The sequence below is a fragment of the Haliotis rubra genome, unplaced genomic scaffold, assembly GCF_003918875.1.
Source record: "Haliotis rubra isolate DU_JTF1 unplaced genomic scaffold, ASM391887v1 Scf1, whole genome shotgun sequence".
Classification (NCBI taxonomy): domain Eukaryota; kingdom Metazoa; phylum Mollusca; class Gastropoda; order Lepetellida; family Haliotidae; genus Haliotis; species Haliotis rubra.
The window spans coordinates 2,489,652-2,512,721 of record NW_025764891.1 but is presented as its reverse complement, the minus strand read 5'-3'; the positions used below and the strand labels follow the sequence as shown (position 1 = coordinate 2,512,721).

The window sequence follows — 23,070 nt, the reverse complement described above, 5'->3', positions numbered from 1 at the left end:
AAAGATTCCCACTTTCCTACAAACCTATCGTACATAAACACAAATTTCTTCTTTTATAGATACTCACCGCCAGATACAGAGATGAGTGAGTTTGGTTTTACGCTGCTTTTAGCAATATTCCAGCAATATCATGGCAGGAGACACCAGAAATGGACTTCTTACATTGTAACCTTTGGGGAATCAAACCTGGATTTTTTGTGTGACGAGCAACACTTTAATCACTGAGCTACCCCACCACCCCGATGCAGAGATGAGTGGGGGTTAGTGGGGTGAGGTTGGGTGGAGTGGGGCATGTGTCGTTCTTGCAGGGGGCATAACCCCCAATTTCATCAGACACGTTACTTCACCTTCAGGAAATTCATTAATAACTCCAGTATTATATAGACACAAACACATGAGTTTCGTATAAGTCACGTGGCACACTTGCAAGTGTAATAATTTCTTTATTACCCATTTTATTCATGAACATTTGTGCAGTAAAATACGGTAATCAAGTGTGACTGTTTAATGGCTTGGGCTTCATACATTGTGCACATGTGGGGAATCGAACCCAGCCTTCGCATGATGAGCGAATGCTATAACCACTTGGCTACCCCACTGCCCCTCAAGCTTGAGTTATCAATAGACTAATATGATCCAAAATACTTTAAAACTGAATGTTTCCTAGGCATTCAGAAGTTGGTTGAAACTTGAAAACTATGGACAGTTTCAGGGCAACTTGTTTCCCCTTCAACAGATGATGATGTTTCAGGGCAACTTGTTTCCCCTTCAACAGAAGATGATGTTTCAGGGCAACTTGTTTCCCCTTCAATCAGATGATGATGTTTCAGGGCAACTTGTTTCCCATTCATCAGATGATGATGTTTCAGGGCAGCTTGTTTCCCCTTCAACAGATGCTGATGTTTCAGGGCAGCTTGTTTCCTACCATCAGATGATGTTTCAGGGCAACTTGTTTACCATTCATCAGATGCTGATGTTTCAGGGCAGCTTGTTTCCCCTTCAACAGATGCTGATGTTTCAGGGCAACTTGTTTCCTACCATCAGATGATGTTTCAGGGCAACTTGTTTCCCCTTCAACAGATGCTGATGTTTCAGGGCAACTTGTTTCCTACCATCAGATGCTGATGTTTCAGGGCAACTTGTTTCCTACCATCAGATGCTGATGTTTCAGGTCAACCTATTTCCTAACATCAGATGCTGATGTTTCAGGGCACCTTGTTTCCTACCATCAGATGATGATGTTTCAGGGCAACTTGTTTCCTACCATCAGATGATGATGTTTCAGGGCACCTTGTTTCCTACCATCAGATGCTGATGTTTCAGGGCAACTTGTTTCCCCTTCAACAGATGCTGATGTTTCAGGGCAACTTGTTTCCCCTTCAACAGATGCTGATGTTTCAGGGCAACTTGTTTCCCCTTCATCAGATGATGATGTTTCAGGGCACCTTGTTTCCCTTCATCAGATGCTGATGTTTCAGGGCACCTTGTTTCCCTTCATCAGATGATGATGTTTCAGGGCAACTTGTTTCCCCTTCAACAGATGCTGATGTTTCAGGGCAACTTGTTTCCTACCATCAGATGATGATGTTTCAGGGCAACTTGTTTCCCCTTCAACAGATGCTGATGTTTCAGGGCAACTTGTTTCCTACCATCAGATGCTGATGTTTCAGGGCAACTTGTTTCCTACCATCAGATGCTGATGTTTCAGGTCAACCTATTTCCTAACATCAGATGCTGATGTTTCAGGGCACCTTGTTTCCTACCATCAGATGATGATGTTTCAGGGCATGTTTCCTACCATCAGATGATGATGTTTCAAGGCCCATCAGATGATGATGTTCAAGGGCACCTTGTTTCCTACCATCAGATGCTGATGTTTCAGGGCAACTTGTTTCCCATTCAACAGATGCTGATGTTTCAGGGCAACTTGTTTCCCCTTCAACAGATGCTGATGTTTCAGGGCAACTTGTTTCCCCTTCAACAGATGCTGATGTTTCAGGGCACCTTGTTTCCCATCATCAGATGCTGATGTTTCAGGGCACCTTGTTTCCCTTCATCAGATGCTGATGTTTCAGGGCACCTTGTTTCCTACCATCAGATGCTGATGTTTTAGGGCACCTTGTTTCCCTTCAACACATAATAAAGATAATGCGACTTCTTATCCTTTCAGTGTAAGAAATATATAACGGGGCAAGAAGTTGCCCAGAACTGTTGTGACAAACAACAAAGAAGTGGCAATCCATAAACAGATTCAGCCATTGGAGGTCATATAATGTTACATTGATTTGATACAAAAAGATTTGAAGTCTAATATATCCTGTGTATGCAGGAGTGTAGGCTAGATCCCAAAGTAATGTTAACACCTTGTAAACAGACCAGGAAACTACGACAATACAAAGTCGGAGGTCCGTCTGAGTCGTCCCATTGTCTGCCTGTTTGCCCAGCGACCTTCACCTGCAATGGTCCAGCACACGACAGTCTGTTTGTTTTGGAAGTGGGCGTCAGATACGCCTCTCGTTTCATAGGGAACTATTTGTTTCATCCGATTTGGAAAACAGACGCAAATGTGATAAGGGTGATATTTTATTGACATGCAACTTTCACAAACTGTCATAAAAAATGACAATTAAATTGTCATAATTGATAGTGCCTTAGGTACATGGTTTATGTTTATCAAACAACAAAATCAGCCACAGATAGTGAAGTTTTGATGCTGTGTTGACATTATTGCATGCTTTAGTGATAATTTACATAAATTTGCTCAACTGCATCCAGAATCTGTGATCAAATCAAGGATTACTTCTGTTTATGAAATAATAAAATATTAAAAGTTCCCAGCAACACTTTTCTGCTTGAAAGGACAAATTCTGCTATAACTGAAGCTGACTCCGGCAATATGGCTGCTGACATTCACCAATTCAATAATATGTCTTTTATAATTCACGTCTGCCTTTGAATGATAAAAAAAACCAGTTTGTATTCAATGGGTTCTTGTACAAACATGTCTCAGATGCTTTTAAAACCAGTTCACTCCATAGTTTCGGTAGATACATATTTATGCCATAACCTGACTCTTCATTACAAAAGGGGAACAGGGTAGCTTATAGGTTAAAGTATTGCTAAGCCAAAGGTTTGATTCCCCACATGTGTGTAACGTTTGGGGGCTAATCCAGTTATTAATCCCCATCGTATTGTAAACAGGCTGTCAGCCATCTTGAATGAACAGTGCAACTAAGTCACTTCTTATTAGTAATGTGTATATTTATGACTCAATCTGCATCAGAGGGCCTTAGATATATACAATCCTTGATCCAGGGACGACAAGTAAGCTCTTAATCTTAACCTATAGTCTGTTTGTAGTGAAAACATACCCATGAATTTCACTTTAAACAAAAATGTAATTCAAATAAAGTGAAATTAAGATTGAGAATTCTCATAATTTTACCTTGCCAATGAACATTTAAATTTCTCTCAGAATGTTATTCATCTTAGGATAAAAGTTGTTTAACAAACGATCATAGATTCAAATCGTTCTTATTGGTTTGTATTACAAGGGGGTAAGCGCAGTAATTTATAACAGTGAAACAAATGCATGTGCGGTACGGCGTTAACGAGTGTTAACTTAGACCAACCATACTTGTTCTCGGTGTTTCATTTAATGTGCATGCCCCCTTGTAATACAAACCAATAATAGTGATTTGAAACTATGATCGTTTGTTAAACAACATTTATCCTACGTTGAATAAAATTCTGAGATTTAAAAGTTCAATTGGCAAGGTAAAATTATGAGGATTCGCAATCTTAATTTCACTTTATTCGATTTATTTTTTTGTTTAAAGTGAATTTCATCGGAACGTTTTCATTGCAAACAGACTATAGCTAGGGTTCGGCCAGTGCCCCATCACAAGAAGCACATTCAAGCACATGGTGCTTAATATAAATGTGTGTGTGTGCGTGTGTGTGCGAATGCGTACGTGCATGCGCGTTGTGCATGGTTCTGTATAGATGAAAACTAATCTTCTCTATCTATATATAAATTTATGTGTTTTTGGTGTCTTGTAAGCTAATTGTATGTATGATGTCCATAAAAATAAATCTGTGTATGTTGCTAAAGTTGGCTTTGTTCTACTTGGCTAAGTTTTCCCTTTAGTCAGAACCTGATAACACTCTGGCTGACTTCAGGTATTCAGGTAATATCATACTACGTTTCCCTAACCACTTATTTGCAGTGCAGTTATGGCATGTTTTGTTTTGCATTTGCTCATATAATTATATTGTTTTATTATCAATTCTTCCCTAACCACTTATTTGCAGCGCAGTTATGGCATGTTTTGTTTTGCATTTGCTCATATAATTATATTGTTTTATTATTAATTCTTATCATACATTCTTTTCAAATTCAATCCTTTTATGACCTAAATTATTTGTGAGTAAGTTTGACTTTGTGCCACTTTCCACTATCACCATCAACATCACACTGGGGACGCCTAGAATTGGCTTCACTCATTGTATCCATGGGAATCAAACACAGACTTTCTGTGTGATTAGAGTTAACTTTTGAACCACTAGGCTACCCAACCAAACCTGGGTTATAACAGTATACATGTATTTGGTATGTTTAATACTGAAATTTTACTGTAATTTCCAGTAGTTAACAAACTTCAACATATTCATTTCAAAGTCAATTAAATATAATCAAAGCTTGATATTATGTCACTGAAATACCTTGATTCATATGACTAATATAACAACAACAGTGTACATATACAGGTAGGGATAAGATATATATCTTTACATACAAATCTTATCCGTACCTGTATATGTACACTGTTGTTGTTATATTAATCATAACAGTTTTACCCGCATATTTTTAACCTGTGTTCAATAATTTATTTTACAGTACATTTACCTGTGAGAAACGCTCTTTATATTTATCTTATTTATCCTATATTCATATGTGCGCTTTGTGATGATGTACAGCAAATTCCCATTCAGGGTAATAAAGTTTTTTTCTTCTTCTTGAACTGGGAGTAACTCCATGCCTGTAGTATTCATTACTTCATTAGTTTTTAAGAATGCATTTTAGGAAAGTTTGCTTTAGATTAAATTATATAATGTTTACAATAATATAAGTGAAGTTGATGAAACATTACAGGTGTTTACAGAAGTTGCATTTGCAATATTCTGCTTACTCTACAAAACATATTTGACTTGTGTTTTCCTCACCTCACTCCCTACCATGTAGTTTGCCATCAGTGAGCAATCACCTGTCCCCAATCAGGCTGATCAGGAAGTGTTCTATGACATTAATAGAACAGACTATAGCCGCTACATGCCAACTAAGAAAGGCTGATTGTAAATATAGCTGACACAGCTATTTCTGCCCATACAAACATCGTCACCCTTGATTGTGGTTTGGTTGACCTGGACAAGCTTACCTGCCCATGGCTGGATTAATGCCTTTATGGGAGTACCACCTGAGACAGGTGTACAGGAATGTTTGGGCTATGTTATTCTCCCTTCTACAACTTGGGTGCAGGAAGGTGGGGTGACATAAGCCTGAACATCTCATCAAAGATGATTGCATTTACATATCAACGTGCATGGACATGCACTCACTCACACTTGTGCATATAACATGTCTCAGTATTAAGAGACACCCCCAGCTTTTCACAATTTAGTATTAACACTTTATATTGTAATGATATGTTCTCATTTTGATAGCTACACAAGTTGGATAAATGTCTATATCAACACTGACACAAGCAACTCAGATACGCCAGGGGGAATGTTAGATTTGATTACATCACACAGAGAGGAGCCTGGGAAACTAGGCGGACAATATCACATGACCTATGAGGAGTCACTGACCCGTATCATCCAAGAGTGTATTTCACTCAGGATGCTGTTTAGCTATATGTTGCCGTGACAACAGTTTATACATTACATTATATCAGGAGCAGTATTCTTTCAATATTTTTTACTTTGAACAATATAGTTACTTCATGATTATAATTCTGTTTTTTGGAAAGGCTTTTTTGACTTGGACACATGATGTGAAATATGACTGTATAAGAAACATCATCATCCATTTCCAGATGAATCTGGCATCAAAGTTTCCAATTTTCATTCATAATCATCAATATTCAGTTAATAATTACTGTTCTCTGTGATCTATATCGATACCCAGCTCTAAGTTAAACGGGGTGGTGGGGTGGCCTAGTGGTTAAAGCATTGGCTCGTCACGCCGAAGACTCGGGTTCGATTCCCCACATGGGCACAATGTGTGAACCCCATTTCTGGTGTTCCCCGCCGTGATATTGCTGGAATATTGCTAAAAGCGGCGTAAAACTAAACTCAGTCAGTCGGTCAGTCTAAGTTAAACAATATATGAGATGATGCATACAGTGAGGGTATTGTTCACTGTCAATCACCACCATCAAGCAACAACAACAAAATCCTGTGAACATTCTGATTGGCTAATAATCTTGCCTGAACCATACCATTTTCCCTCCCACCCAGGCCTTAGTAATTCAAAACCCAAAATGAAGTCCAGATCTTTCTCAGGTTCTGACTCAGGCTAATTTTAAATTTAAATGAAGTTTAACTCTGGTTCTATCTTGATTGTATACTAAGCGTTAGTCTAAGAGCTCTTCATCAAGCCTTTGGCTTTAAACTTTTATCGACTCATGTTGATATATTTTGTAAAAGACAGTTGGGTGACATTCTATTTCTCATCTAATAACATTCTTCAACATTCTAACCAGTGTCTAGAGTATATAAACAGTACAGCTACAGCTTCAGAGGCAGTGATGTCATGTGATTGTGAAGGCATGGTAACTGATGATGTCACAGGGTATGCCTTGTGATGTAATACATTGTGGACAAATCTCCAAGGATATATCACATGATCTCACTAAGGATTTAACTGTGGAAGCTATTGTTGGATGATAAACCACTGATACGTCCTGGACAGTTGGTACCAGAGCAGTGTATCTTGTGCCAGATGGTACCAGGTTGAATCATAATAATTCAATGAACCTGAACAAACTCTAGCATAAATCAAGCTTTTGAAATGAAAACAGTCACAATACTGGTCATTAGATACTTGATTTTACATTCTGCATTTCAGTTTGAGTATGTCATGAAACTAAATGTGTTTGGTAATAAAATTTAAACAAGGAGATGATTTTGAAACATGACTATTTTACATAGAAATATAGATAAAGAAGTTATTCGTGTCACGCCTCACAGACCACAGACGTGCTACAACAAATGTTATACAATGCATCCACATGATACTCGTCAGGACAGAACATGGTTGCACAATCATCCACGCATGACACCGAGGGTGAACTATAGCTTGGTATTAATGCAGATAGTGGACAGTAACAACGTATATCTTACAGCTGGCAGTATTGACTGGGTCACAGTGACCTTGTTATGTTTGAGCTGCACAGTAAATTTACCTACCATTGTTGTCAATGGAGATAATATTTCAGCCAGGACCACTGTAACTCCAGTACTGGTGTGAACTTGTTCCGTGTGTTTGTTCATCTTGATAAACTAGTTGATGAATATCCCGTAAGATATAAATATTTGATCATCGATAGTCAGTATCAGTCTTCAATACTTTTAAACTCATTAACAGTTAAATTATGTTTCTATTGGTTCAAGTGAGTTAATGGTCTCATGTGCACAGGGGCTTGTAAAGCAAAACAACTTGCATCAAGGTATGTATTGTCACTCCCAGGGTGCTTGGTCTTATCACTATTCCTGTTATATAGTGCTAAGACCCAGACCATGACAATACATACATTTATCCTATAATGGAGGGGGCAATAAAGTAATCTGATAAAGTTGGTATCCAATCTGATAACTATGCAAATTACGTCAATCCACGAACTACTTTCGCAAAACTCCATACACGCCATGTGAATCCTAAAACGTTTTAACATTTCATTGATGACGTCGTCACGAATCTACATTGTTTGTAAAAAACATGGCTGCCCCCATTCTCAAAATTGGTGATTCTGTAAGAATTGATAACAGAGGTTCTGGAGTCGTTACTGCAGTGACTTTGGAAAACATGAAACAGGGTACTTCGTTCAAATTGACAGTACGGATTATGAGACACGACTGAAAGGCAACCGTCTAAGAAAGGTACCAACCAAGAATTTCAATCTATCGATCACAATACAGACGACGAATCGATTCTGTCAGGTATCAGTAACTGATACGTTGAGGTGATTACCCACAGTGAAAATAGAAACACTCCCAAGAAAACCCTGCCCATTTTGTTGTGATTTTTAGACAGAAAGATCTTATTTTAAGCATGAGTTATGTTTGCACTGAATTAGCGACTAGTCACAACCATATGCCGCCTTCATGAACGACCTTCACCTTGGTGTACCGCAAAGTATTCTTATGCTCGATTCTCTTCATATAAATTCACCTACGATTTGCTCCCTTTTTAAGAGTAATTTTAAGAATGACATTATATGATAAAGAGATTATTAACCTCGTGTGTTTCCGTATCATAAATATCATATATTAGGAATAAAAATTATGTATTATACTCGCCAAAGGCTCGCATAATACAACTTTTATTCATAACATATGATGTTAATGATACGGAAACACACTTGGTTAATAATCTCTATGTATTGGATGCTACTTTTTTTAATTACAATACCAGGTTTACTCACCTGTATGTGTGTCAAGTAACACTCATTTAACAACAATGAATAAATTTTACACCAAGGCAATAAATGTTCTTAGCAGCCTGTCAGTAAACAGTTTGGCTGAGGCAAACCAGGGGTTGAAAGCATGAGCAACAATATGAATACAGGTCCCCCAAAAGATGAACACTGATTGCTGGGTCTACTAAATGCATCAGGTGGTGGGCTTACTGTGATGTCATCGCATCACAACTCTATTGAACGATGCTCATCAGATTACAATCACTGGATGGTCTGGTCCCAACTGCTTCCAGGTGTAAATAATGTCATCTGGGACAGACAAACTGAGATAAGGTGTCTGCTGTAAATATAACATTTTGGTTTATTTGTTGTTTTATGGTGCACTCAACAATATTCTCGCTATACAACGTCAGTCTGTAAATAATCAAATCTGGACCAGACAATCCAGTGATTAACATCATAATTGGGGTACGATGACATGTGTCAACCAAGTGACCCTGTCCAATTAGTTATGTCTTGCGACAAGAATAGGTTGCCGAATATCAATTGTAACCCAGCAAATATAAGTCTGAACATCTTGCGACAATGATGTCAGATTCTGCTTGTCTCACCTGCCTGTCTGACAGGTACGCTGCGTGTGAAACAGAACGAGCTTTGCCACCTGGACAGTAAATGGTACTCAGGATGAATCAAACAGTCACCACAGAAACAACAGCCCTCCAGTCAGAACACGGCGCTATCCAGCCCATAAACTGTTAGTGATGAGGCAATAACAGTAAAGCTCAATATGAATCACTGCTGTTGATAACAGACACAACCATGGTATAAACAGACACAACTATGGTATAAACAGACACAACTATGGTATAATCAGACACAACTATGGTATAATCAGACACAACTATGGTATAATCAGACACAACTATGGTATAATCAGACACAACTATGGTATAATCAGACACAACTATGGTATAAACAGACACAACTATGGTATAATCAGACACAACTATGGTATAATCAGACACAACTATGGTATAATCAGACACAACTATGGTATAAACAGACACAACTATGGTATAATCAGACACAACTATGGTATAATCAGACACAACTATGGTATAATCAGACACAACTATGGTATAATCAGACACAACTATGGTATAATCAGACACAACTATGGTATAATCAGACACAACTATGGTATAATAAGCATTTGGACACATAACAAACTATGGTATAATCAGACACAACTATGGTATAATCAACACAACTATGGTATAATCAGACACAACTATAATCAGACACTACTATGGTATAACCAGACACAACTATGGTATAATCAGACACAACTATGGTATAACCAGACACAACTATGGTATAATCAGACACAACTATGGTATAACCAGACACAACTATGGTATAAACAGACACAACCATGGTATAATCAGACACAACTATGGTATAAACAGACACAACTATGGTATAATCAGACACAACTATGGTATAAACAGACACAACTATGGTATAATGTTTGTATTGAGAACAAGAATACAGAGTTATTACTATTCCACCACAAGTGAATAAAGGAGTTACATTATGTCAGCTTAACACTGGGGCAGTGGGGTAGTCTAGTGGTTAAAGCATTTGCTCGTCATGTCGAAGGTTTGGGTAGGATTCCCTACGTGGGTACAATGTGTGAAGCCCATTTCTAATGTAGGTAGGATTCCCCATATGGGTACAATGTGTGAAGCCCATTTCAGGTGTAGGTAGGATTCCCCACATGGGTACAATGTGTGAAGCCAAATTCAGGTGTCCCCTGCCGTGATGATGCTGGGATATTGCTAAAAGCAGCATAAAACTATACTCATTCACTATGAAGATACTTTTTGTCCCCATATGAGACAAGGATTGTAACAGTATAAAAATATAGTTCACAATCCAAAGTTTCCAACTGAGACATGGCAAGTATCTTCATGAGGAGTGATCTCAAAAAGGATGATCTCTGATCCAGTATCCTCTGCCTAACTTTGGGGCAGAGGACAGTTTAGTAAATACTAACCCTCAAGCCTTGTATAAACCCCTCCATTGAAACATAAACAGTACCAGCCAATAAATAAAAACCAAAAAAACAAAAGCATTACTAACCAATGTATGAAAATTTAATGACAGTACTAGCTACAAACCACATATAAACCCCTCCCTTCAAATGGAAACACTACCTTATATAAGTATAAACTTATAAACAATACTTGCCTTCAAACCTCCAGTTGAATATAAGCATGACTTGCATACGTTTCAAAATTTAAAGGCAATATTAGTCTTAAACTTTGTAGAATTCTATGCTTAACCTTTTATTATTTAATGAGCTTTGTTACAGACAATATACTTTTCTTGTGAATTTGTGTACACATTTAAAAGGTACCTGTGCCAAAGCATCACATTTCAGGTATATAAAACATGAAATCCATGAGTTGTCTACATTGTTGTAGAGTTACTGAGACTAAACTGATTGCCCATTACAATGTTAGCAGCACAGACTGAAAACGTACACCCTATCACCAGAACAATAACACTCTTATACCTTTCAGATGCAGTATACTGTATATACATGCTTAGTTATGTCACATGACATGAAGAAAAGGTGAAGAGAATCGCTTGACTTCACATAAACCTTTTAAACATTCACAGCCTCACTATAAGACTAAGCTCTCACTATAACACTCTATAGGTGATCAATCTCCTCATTGTAAATGTAGAGAGTCCTGGTATATGTGGTGTGTGGAGGGTGTGTCCGTGTAAAGAACAAAGTGTGCACGGCTTGAAGCCCTTTCGTTGGTGTAGCATGAAGGAGAGACAAGGAATATCAAAACTTGTATAGTTGACAATGTATAAATGAAATAACATACATGTCAAAAACAGTTCTTGATATGGACTCCTGATCTCCATCTTGAAAAACCATAAAGTGTGTGCACTCAGTGAAACATATTAGCTGGAATGAGTTAGTGAGTGAGTGGAGTTTGAACTGTGTTTCAGTTACAGCATATCTGATTAACATGACAGGAAGTAACACAATTTACAGTTTTGGTGAATCCTATAAAAACAAGTATTGTGCGGACAGACCAAGATTTATTTATTTAAAAACAATTCCTGATAACAGTTTACATGTATACATATATAGACAGACCAAGAATGTTTTCAAAGTGAGTGAGTGTAGATTTATGGCAATTTTATTCAATATTCCAGCAAAATTAGCGCAAGAGAGATCAGAAACTGGCTGGTAACATTATGTTTCATGAATCAAACCCAGGCTGTTGGTGTGATGAGCAGGTGCTATACCACTGGGCCACCACCTTTCATGGAATACAAATGATAACAGATCAGTTACGGTGTACTAATGAAAAGACTGATGCACACAATCAGTGACGTATAAAAACTAGTAAATATTTAATGTATATTCCAAATGTTCAGCCATTCATGAAATGCACATTCAGCTGCATTTCAGCTATACACCAACAGCCTGTAAAACTAGCACTGGGTCAAATTAACCATTGATAGCATGTCCAGTTCCACTCTGTCAGAGTACTACAATGATTCCACGCTACTTAGAACCGTGTTTGTTTGGTTGTTTTTCGTTCGTTCGTTCATTTGTTTGTGCATTTGTTCATTTGTTTGTGCATTTGTTTGTTTGTTTGTTCATTGTCTAAAGATGCAAACAACACTATTCTAGCTGACATCAGCAAATAATTGAGTATGGATATCAAGTGACTGACATTATGAGCATCAAGTCAACGAGTCGGACCAACCATCCATTTAGTCAAAACAATTTACCAACATATATTGCTGGGGACCAATCTAGCCTGAAATCATCTCTGTGGTATCTGACTGTCTGAGTTTGGTTTGACCGGGTTTTTAGCAATATTCCAGCAATATCAATCTTTAGTACACCAGAAATGGGCTTCACAAATTGTACCCATGTGGGGAATCGAACCCGGCCTTCGATGATATCAACGCTTTAACCACTAGGCTACCCCACCGCACTCAAATCATCTCTGTAGTATCATGAGTTACTTGGAATCTTTTCTGACCTGGGTGGGGTCATTTGTCACTGAAGAATTCCAAAGTTTGTATGTTTTAACAATGTGATCAATCTTTTAGTAATAACATGGAAAAATGACATGTTATATAAACAACTAAACATGAAGATATCTCATACTTCTTACTTACATATACAATAAATAAGTTGTCGTGTTACGGAATCAGAAAAACATCATCATCCTAATTTGTGTCGTATATCTATTGTTATTTTCTGTATTTGTGTTACGTACAGTGTTACAAACTGTAAAAACATAAACAAAACCATGGGCATTGCTGCATTGTTGTACTTAATCAACTATACATAACGTGTGTTTACAGCTGGTCTGTAAATGTGTTATACATGTGTACGTTATGATCGATTGATTGGTGTATAACGCCGCTCTCAGCATTATCACAGCTGTGTGACAACAGTCTGTGGACATTCAAATCCAGGTCAGACAATCCAGTGATGAATATTATGCAGCTGGGTCACAGTGACATGCAATCAACGAATCAAGAATCCTGACCACTCAATACATTCAGTCACATGGTATGACATGCATAGCTTGCTGGCTGTCAAGTTTGACCCGGAATCGCCACAGGGGATATATCATGTATACATGTTAGACGTAGGGATCTGTCAGAACACGAACCCCTTCACTTCCTGGTTCCCACTGGGGATCTCGACCAGTCAAACAGGCCTACTGGAACTTACGACACTGGAAAATGACATTCCAGGTAAAAATATAGCTGGATTCTAATACTAGTACTTAGTCTTCCTCACTGACTTAACTAATTCGTGATATGCATGAATAAATATGAAAAAAAATTTAATAGCATTTTATACATAAAAAATAATTCCAAACTGACAATAATGTATACGTTTACTTTACATTAATGGTCATTATAACAGCTTCAATGGGTGTTGTTTACACTGTGTCCTAGACGGGATGTTTTCCTGTGTAGTACAGCTCTGTGGTCGCCAGACAACATTCAAAGTGTTTGTGACCTTTGCCCTCAATTGTTTCTTTGTGGGCCTGTTCCCTGATTCAAGGACATATCTTCCTAATAGGAAATTATTGCTCCCAATTACTCATACTATACTCAACAGGTTTGCTTCAAAACTAGGTCAGTCTTGAAAAGTACCTGATGCTATTCATCAAATCATAAACGTAACTGTATAGCGGGGTAATGTAAACTTATCCCATTTCACACTACCTGCATTGTTAATGCGTGAACTTTGTTTTTTCAAGAAGGAGTTGGTGTTTCGTGTTTTCATCTGAGTGTCACGAGTGAGATTATAAAGTCAAGGCGCGTCCTTCTTATCTCAACAGACGTATGTGCCACGCCCACCCTCCCAGGTCTCCGTGAGTTCTGGCTGCACCAAAACAAACACAGTCTTGTATCCAGACAGCTACGTGGTTAACTTAATTGTCTAGAACAAAAGACACGACGCTTGTCTAAAACATTTTAACAATTCATCGTTTACACCTAGTTTTGCTACCCTCCTCGTTATACCGCGACAGAATGGCTGACATTCCGAGCTAGTTTATTGGACCGACCACTTGTATTGCGAACTCACTCTCACGATGTAATGACTCACCAGTGCAGTACGCGACAGGAACTTTTTAATATATGATTACACGAGTATTTTCACGTATTTACCAATAAAACTGTCCTCATCCTTGGGCTATATCATCTGTCCTTGAGCCGAATTGCATGTTCGTTGACAATCTGTCGACCGTGACGATGGGCACATTCAACAAGGTGCGACAAAATTCGTAGGTGTATGAACCATCAACCCAACTAAACATGATTAATTGAAATATTCAGCATTATGGCGTCTGTATACGTGTTTTTCCGTTGTTGTCAACGGCTGTGGTGGATTGTGAAATACTCTGTCGCCCTGTCATATGACAGCGCATTTCGCCTGTGGTCCGGCGAAGTCAGAAAGAGAGGTGGGAATCGGCCGAATGACGGCTGCAACAAATTTGGATCAGAAAGGCTGCCCGAAAGCTACACATATTTGTTAAAATATGGTTCATGTACTTACCGAAACAATTCAGCTACCTTAGCCCTTATGGTCCGACGCTGGCCTTGAAATCGTAATCGCAAGTGGAGTTGTACGCAATGATCGCACTAACGCGCCTGTCAATCAATCGCATTTCGTGGAAATCCTTCGGGACTTCCCCAAAATATCGTGCGCTGATTGGTCCGATTATTTCTTCGCACTGTCAGAGCCATTCACTGCGCGAGGTGTGGTTTTTTAACGGTTGTTGTAAATATCTCTTGCCCCACCACGTAGTAGCTTGTGTAATAATGTGGATAGCATTAATTTACACTAACAATTCATCCACTTATTAAATGTAGATATGTCCCATACACGAATACGTCTTAATGCATTCAGTGTGCATTGCAATTTCTTTTTCAGATAAATAATAAACCCAATTGTTGTTTAAATATATAATTCGTTTTTTTTCCCCGTGTATTAAATAATATACAAACAGTGGCACATTTTATTCATGTTTACACATATTTAAAAAAAATCGAGTATAATATTCCTTTTGGATTAATCATACAAATTGTGTTATATATATATATGTGTATATATGTGTGTGTGTGTGTGTGTGTGTGTGTGTGTAATATATATTCTGTCGACATATATTCAAGAAAAATATAAACAGACACATTTTTAGCCATGTATGTACACGCTTTAGAGAAATAGATGGAAATTTGATTGGATCTATAGTTTTGTCATATATAATGTGATAATGAAATTTGATATATAAATATACATACATAGGACAGTATAAAACAAGAAGAAGATGAAAAAGGTTATTTTATCATAGTGTCAAATATTGTGTAAAATATACAATGACCGGCCAAATGGCCTATGAGACACTCGAGGCACTACACACATAAAAATAACATAGTCAGGCGTTTTAGTCATATATAGAAACACAGGCGGATTCAGGCAGAACATCCAGATATTAATGATGCATACTAAGTAGACTAAGGCTTAGTCTCTGAATATATATAATTTTGATAGTAACAAACAAGCCCATTTAAATTGAAAAGGAGTCCTAGGGAGACCAGAGATTCAGAACCTGGGGAAATCTAGACTTGCTTCGTTTAGGGCTTTAGTACTACAGGGAAGGCTAGGCTGTAGGGAAAATAATGTGGTTCAGGGACTGTGAGACAGACTACATACTAAGCTGCGACGTACGGGAGATAGAAAAGGCTTCGCTGGAACATTTGAGAAAGTTGTGTGGCTAGGGGTCTTACAAACTTACTACGCCTTAACAAACACGGGCTGGTCAGAAGAGGTCATCTGCTCGAAGTGCGTATGCAACATTTAGTTCGTAATCATGAAGGATGACCAACTCAGTGTCGGTAATAAAGTTGACGGTGGAAACACCGGGTATTGATCAAGTAACCATCACGTCCAGCAACACTGTTCCTGTATTATATCGGTCACACTGATATGGGCTAATTACAGGGTTAAATACTGGTTGAAACAGAGGGTTAGATCCAGGAAGACATCTCCCTTAAGATAAAGTTGAAACATGTAAGAAAATGTCCTGTCGTGTGATTTTTTTGTAAATTGTGTATTCATGTGCTTCTGTACAAACATTTGTGAATGTATGTGTTCGTGCGTGCGTGCGTGCGTGCGTGCGTGCGTGCGTGCACAGAGAGAGACAGAGACAGACAGACAGACAGACAGGCAGACAGAGGCACAGAGAGATATATTCATCTCCTCACTTCTACATTGTTATAACTGTGGGTAGACAGTAGGTACTGAAGGCTGAGCTGCGACAGAGGTGGAATTCTGGCGTTGGGTTGGCGTCCGGTTAGGTGCCTCAGCCCACAATACATTGATGTACAAAAAGAAGGATGAGTTAAGAGCTTTTTCGTTCTTGGTGATACAGCTGGATGAAAAGTCGTGAGCATTAGTGAATGCTTTTGAGTTTTACACTAACGTGAACAAGATAACTCAGTAATGGGGAAAGTCAGGTAGATTTCATTCGGCCTTCTGTTACCACTTTTGAGAAACGATCCGAGTTTGGTGCTCACGATAGAAGTCTGCACCGAGCTCGTTGTAGATCTTTGTCCCGCAGTCGACCCCGAGTTAGTGAGTGAGTGAGTTTAGTTTTACGCCACACTATGCAATATTCCAGCTATATGGCGGCGGTCTGTAAATAATCGAATCTGGACCAGACAATTCACTGATCAGCAGCATGAGCATCGATCTGCGCAATTGGGAACCGATGACATGAACCAAGTCCACCCTGTTTTTTCTTGGCAAGTTATAAAGATCAATTTCGTGCATGTTGATGAACAGCCCCTGCGACTTGATGGGCATGTTGACAGCGCCATAAGATGGGCTAAAATACCATGACAGAAAATCGCAAAGACGACACATTCTTGCGCGAACCATGCAAGCACGTGAATGTCACCAACCAAATCCATTTACTATTGTATTAATTTTTAACAACCTAAAGAAACCAGTCTCTTTCTGCAGCATGTTTAGGTAGTGTCTACGGGAAAGATATTTATTTGAGTGTTTCTTTTTTGTTTTAGTTGTTGTTTAACGTCGCACTCAGCAATATTCCAGCTATATGGCGGCGGTCTGTAATCAAATGGACTTGACAGTCTGGACCAGATGAATCCAGGGCAACATCATGAACATCGATTTGGGATACACCCGACGTATGCCTCTTACGACAAAGATGCTGAAGACCAATTCGGAGCGTTTCTCTTACAGGTCGTTGGTGGCCTGGTGGTTATAGCGTTCACTCGTCACGCCGAAGACCCGGGTTCGATTCCCCACAGGTACAATGTATGAAGCCAATTTCTGTCGCCCATGCACCGCCGTGATATTGCTGGAATATTTCTAAAAGCGGGATAAAAAAAATTTCACTCCCCTTTACGAGAAATTTCAAGATTCACCTACCTAAAACATGTGCCTGCGTAAATATCAAATGACTTCGTAAGTCAGTGGACAGTCAGTGAACTAGGGGAGATAACTCTCTTTGCACTATTCAACCGCGAGCGTGTGAGTTAGATCGACATGTTGGTTAGACAACTGTGGGTTTCGCAGACAGAATAGATCCTCTGTACACTCAGTGCTTGCAAGGATTTCTTGATGGTGGTCGGGTAGTTGCAGCACGTGGCTTTCACATGGCGTGTCCCGTTCTTCCGGCTATCAATGGTTTGTCCAGGCCAAGAAGCTGGGCCATGCCTTCAATATTGCTGGCATACACTCTTATGGGTGTGGTAATGGTTATCGTAGAGTGAGTGAGTATTTTTAGCCGTTCATGTCTCACCCCTCCATATTCGCTTATGTCAGTCGGGGCGGTGGGGTAGCATAGTGGTTAAAGCGTTCGCTCGTCACGCCGAAGGCCCGGGTTCGATTCCCCACATGGATACAATGTGTGAAGCCCATTTCTGGTGTCCCCAGTCGTGATATTGCTGGAATATTGCTACAAGCGGCGTAAAGCCATACTCACTCACTCACTCACTTATGTCAGTCAGATATGGCAGCATGAATGGCCCAGTTGTCTGTGACACCGCAATTCCCAGTGCAGCCGTGCATCTACTGGATACGCCTGAAATCTGTGGTGGTGGTGGGTTCGAATCCTGTTTTGATGGTGTTTGTCAGCACACTTCGTGCCCATGACGCGTTAAACGTCTGGGACCTACTACTACTACTACTACTACTACAATTGCTGCCACGCCTACTGCTGCTGATATTTCTTCAACTGCAGCAAAAATAATACTATTATTTATGGCAGAAGAAACTACATTTACCCTATCTTAAACCCCCTTGTAACTGGCCTGACATTTTGTATTAAGTCTTGCAGCAGTCATGAGATGTCGCTTGTGCAATCAGTATTCACACATTGAGCCAAGCCCCACATAGTACATGGAGCGGGACAATGCAAGTCGTGATATCTCGCCAAGATTTCACAGGATATCCGTGAAGACATGTCACAGTGACCCAAACGAGGTCATGGACATGCGTTTCCAAGCAACAGGGGGTGTAGTCCTCAGGTGAAAAAAACCCAAATCAATAGGTAAAATAATCCTTATATACCTGTCGCGTTGAGTGTGGCTTGTTTAAACGCCTCAACGCTGTGGATACATAAATGTGTAGTAACGTGTATATAGCACGACGCGCTCCTAACACTTCATGTAATACACATGCAGGAATGCTGTTTGATTTTGAACTCGCAACATATATGACATGTTATACCCATACATATGCAAGACCTGTTTGCCTGCTGTGTGCATGCTAGGTTAAGTTCTGAATGATGCGTCCCAATGTCGCTATGGCCTGCCTCAGTCAATAAGTTGGATAATAAAACTAACCAATAAAACTGCCGCTGAGACTTTTAGCTGTTTAGTCACTCAGCGTATTGTTAGCCATTGCTGATCAGTTAAGATATATGGTATCACACAGCACACAAGCTGTCACGATCTTGCAGTTGTATAGAGTCACGTCAGCTTCAATAGCTTTGTGCAGTCGGTGGGAAACGCAAAGTTATTTTCAAAGCAATTTACCGGTGTACTTGCTCTCTTAGGCTCCTTGTGTTTTTTAATCGGAATGGTTAAATGATTTATTGAAAACTTTAGTTGGGCGAACTGCATCTATATTGAAGTTTTAGAATTGTTCCTATTGCTGTTGTGAACGGTCTCTCAGATTTGGATGTTATGTATCTTGTTGAACAGTTTGTGAAATTACATGTTTGTATACCTACTTACATCAGAGACCATATAATATTAATATTATATGGTCTCTGCTTACATGTAAGCTGGGGCAGTGGGGTAGCCGAATGGCCTAAGTGTTCGCTCGTCACGCCGAAGACCTGGGTTCGATTCCCCGCATGGGTACAATGTGTGAAGCCCATTTCTGTTGTCCCCCGCCGTGATATTGCTGGAATAGTATTAAAAGCGGCGTAAAACGATACTCACTCACAACAAGTAAGCTGTTTCAAGCGCCTAATTTTGAGAAGGTTCTTACAACGGATAACAAATGTATCCACACCCAACAGTATTCACTGAAGTATTGATCATAAGACATAAACGTTATTGTACTTAATTACGTCTCTTGGCTGTAAATATCGGTGTATATATACAAGTATAATATACGGCAAAATGGCGATATGCTACTATGGGTCTGCGGGAGTTTATACGGAAACCTGATGAGTTAACGATATCTCACGTCACTGCGTGAGTTAAACAGAGAAGTTAACCACTGCAGATTAAATCCACTGCACCTATGTATTTGACATTCTACACAGCGATAAACACGGTCTGGAACCGTTATATTATTATCTGTAGCAATCACAAGGAGCAGGGTCTCCTAGTGAGTGAGTGCGTTCAGTTTTACGCCGCTTTTAGCAATATTCCTGCAATATCACGGCATGAAGCACCAGAAATGGTCTTCACACATTGTGCCCATGTGGGTAATCAAACCCAGGTCTTCGGTATGACGAACGAATGCTTTAACCACTAGGCTACCCCACCGATCCTAGGGTCTCCTTGACCACAGGTCGAACTTGACAGGGGCTAGTCTGTGTCTCAGAGCCAAGAAAATAGATAAGAAGGGGGCAAATTTTCGTTTAGATTGCCTCAGCTCCCAAATTAAGAACTGTTCTGGGTTCAGTTTCGATTCTATATTTTGGTGTAGATATATATTTTTAAACATGATAACTTTGTTTCTGGGACTTGTCAGCCTAGACAGGTGTGTTCATGGGGATCTCCATCTTCAGCTCCGTCCCTAATAACGGGGTCTGTACCGAACTGTCGAACCTACAAGACACAGTCAACAGTCGAAAATGCGGCAAGATTATCATGCTTGATATCGGTGACTGTGGTCGAGCCTGGACCAAACACACCAGTGGCCGACAGCGCTGCATTATATAACGTGTCCCTTATCACGGTGGCATGGTGTCTGTGATCGGGCCTGGACCAGCCACACCAGTCCACCACGAAATATAACGCGCCCCTTATCACGGTGGCCTGGTGTCTGTGATCGGGCCTGGACCAGCCACACCAGTCGACCACGATATATAACGTGTCCCTTATCACGGTGGCGTGGTGTCTGTGATCGGGCCTGGACCAGCCACACCAGTCGACCACGATATATAACGTGTCCCTTATCACGGTGGCGTGGTGTCTGTGATCGGGCCTGGACCAGACACACCAATGGACCACGATGTATAACGTGCCCTTTATCACGGTGGCATGGTGTCTGTGTTCGGGCCTGGACCAGCCACACCAGTCGACCACGATATATAACGTGCCCTTATCACGGTGGCATGGTGTCTGTGATCGGGCCTGACCAGACACACCAGTCGACCACGATATATAACGTCCCCTTAACACGTTGGCATGGTGTCTTTGATCGGGCCTGGACCAGCCAAACCAGTCGACCACGATATATAACGTGTCCCTTATCACGGTGGCGTGGTGTCTGTGATCGGGCCTGGACCAGCCACACCAGTCGACCACGATATATAACGTGTCCCTTATCACGGTGGCGTGGTGTCTGTGATCGGGCCTGGACCAGCCACACCAGTCGACCACGATATATAACGTGTCCCTTATCACGGTGGCGTGGTGTCTGTGATCGGGCCTGGACCAGCCACACCAGTCGACCACGATATATAACGTGTCCCTTATCACAGTGGCGTGGTGTCTGTGATCGGGCCTGGACCAGCCACACCAGTCGACCACGATGTATAACGTGTCCCTTATCACAATGGCATGGTGTCTGTGATCGGGCCTGGACCAGCCACACCAGTCGACCACGATGTATAACGTGTCCCTTATCACAATGGCATGGTGTCTGTGATCGGGCCTGGACCAGCTACACCAGTCGACCACGATATAAAACGTGCCCCTTATCACGGTGGCATGGTGTCTGTGATCGGGCCTGACCAGCCACACCAGTCGACCACGATATAAAACGTGTCCCTTATCACGGTGGCATGGTGTCTGTGATCGGGCCTGGACCAGCCACACCAGTCGACCACGATATATAACGTGTCCCTTATCACGGTGGCATGGTGTCTGTGATCGGGCCTGGACCAGACACACCAGTCGACCACGATATATAACGTGTCCCTTATCACGGTGGCGTGGTGTCAGTGATCGGGCCTGACCAGCCACACCAGTCGACCACGATGTATAACGTGTCCCTTTATCACAATGGCATGGTGTCTGTGATCGGGCCTGGACCAGCCACACCAGTCGACCACGATATATAACGTGTCCCTTATCACGGTGGCATGGTGTCTGTGATCGGGCCTGGACCAGACACACCAGTCGACCACGATATATAACGTGTCCCTTATCACGGTGGCGTGGTGTCTGTGATCGGGCCTGGACCAGACACACCAGTCGACCACGATGTATAACGTGCCCCTTTATCACGGTGGCATGGTGTCTGTGATCGGGCCTGACCAGCCACACCAGTCGACCACGATATATAACGTGTCCCTTATCACGGTGGCATGGTGTCTGTGATCGGGCCTGGACCAGACACACCAATGGACCACGATATATAACGTGTCCCTTATCACAGTGGCGTGGTGTCTGTGATCGGGCCTGGACCAGACACACCAATGGGCCACGATGTATAACTATATAACGTATCCCCGATCACAGTGGCCTTATGTCTTGGGTCGAGAAGACACACATATCCCTTCTTCCACTGTCACAGTTCATATAGGTTTAAGAAATGCAGTGCTTTAAACTATTTTATTTACTTCATGGATCTTTAACAAAAACTGTCACAATAAAAATATAATATGAAGTGACATTAATGATGTTAAAGGCGTATTTATTTGAACACCATTGATAAGATCTAAGCGGCGGAAAGGTAATTTGCACATTTGTGTATCTTAACTGTGCACATATTTGATGTATGTTGCTTTGAATCCAGTATTCTCTCCAGTGGCCTCAACATGTCCAGTGATCTCTCGCAATAAGACGACACACGCGGACGTAACCAAAATTCTGTGAAACCTCCTTACTTCTTAGACGTGCAGTCTTAGTTATCGGGTTTGGTTTGATTTGTTTGTTGTTTACGCCGCACTCAGCAGTATTCCAGCTATATGGCGGCGATCTGTAAATAATCGAGTCTGGACCAGACAATCCAGTGATCAACAGCATGAGCAACGATCTACGCAATTGGGATACGAGGACATGTGTCAACCAAGTCAGCGAGCCTGACCCCTGAACACGTTAGTCGCCTCTAACGACAAGCATGGGTTGCTGGAGACCA

General features: G+C 40.7%; 1 protein-coding gene across 1 annotated transcript in view; it reads right to left on the bottom strand.

Annotated features, from left to right (window-relative positions):
- The window catches only part of LOC124268681, a 120,846-nt gene extending 105,918 nt beyond the window's left edge, over nt 1-14,928 (bottom strand). Inside the window, exon 1 of the mRNA XM_046703779.1 lies at nt 14,830-14,928. The gene's annotated coding sequence lies outside the window, so the exon portion shown is untranslated. The remainder of the gene's footprint in view (nt 1-14,829) is intronic.
- Between the last annotated feature and the right edge of the window lie 8,142 nt (nt 14,929-23,070).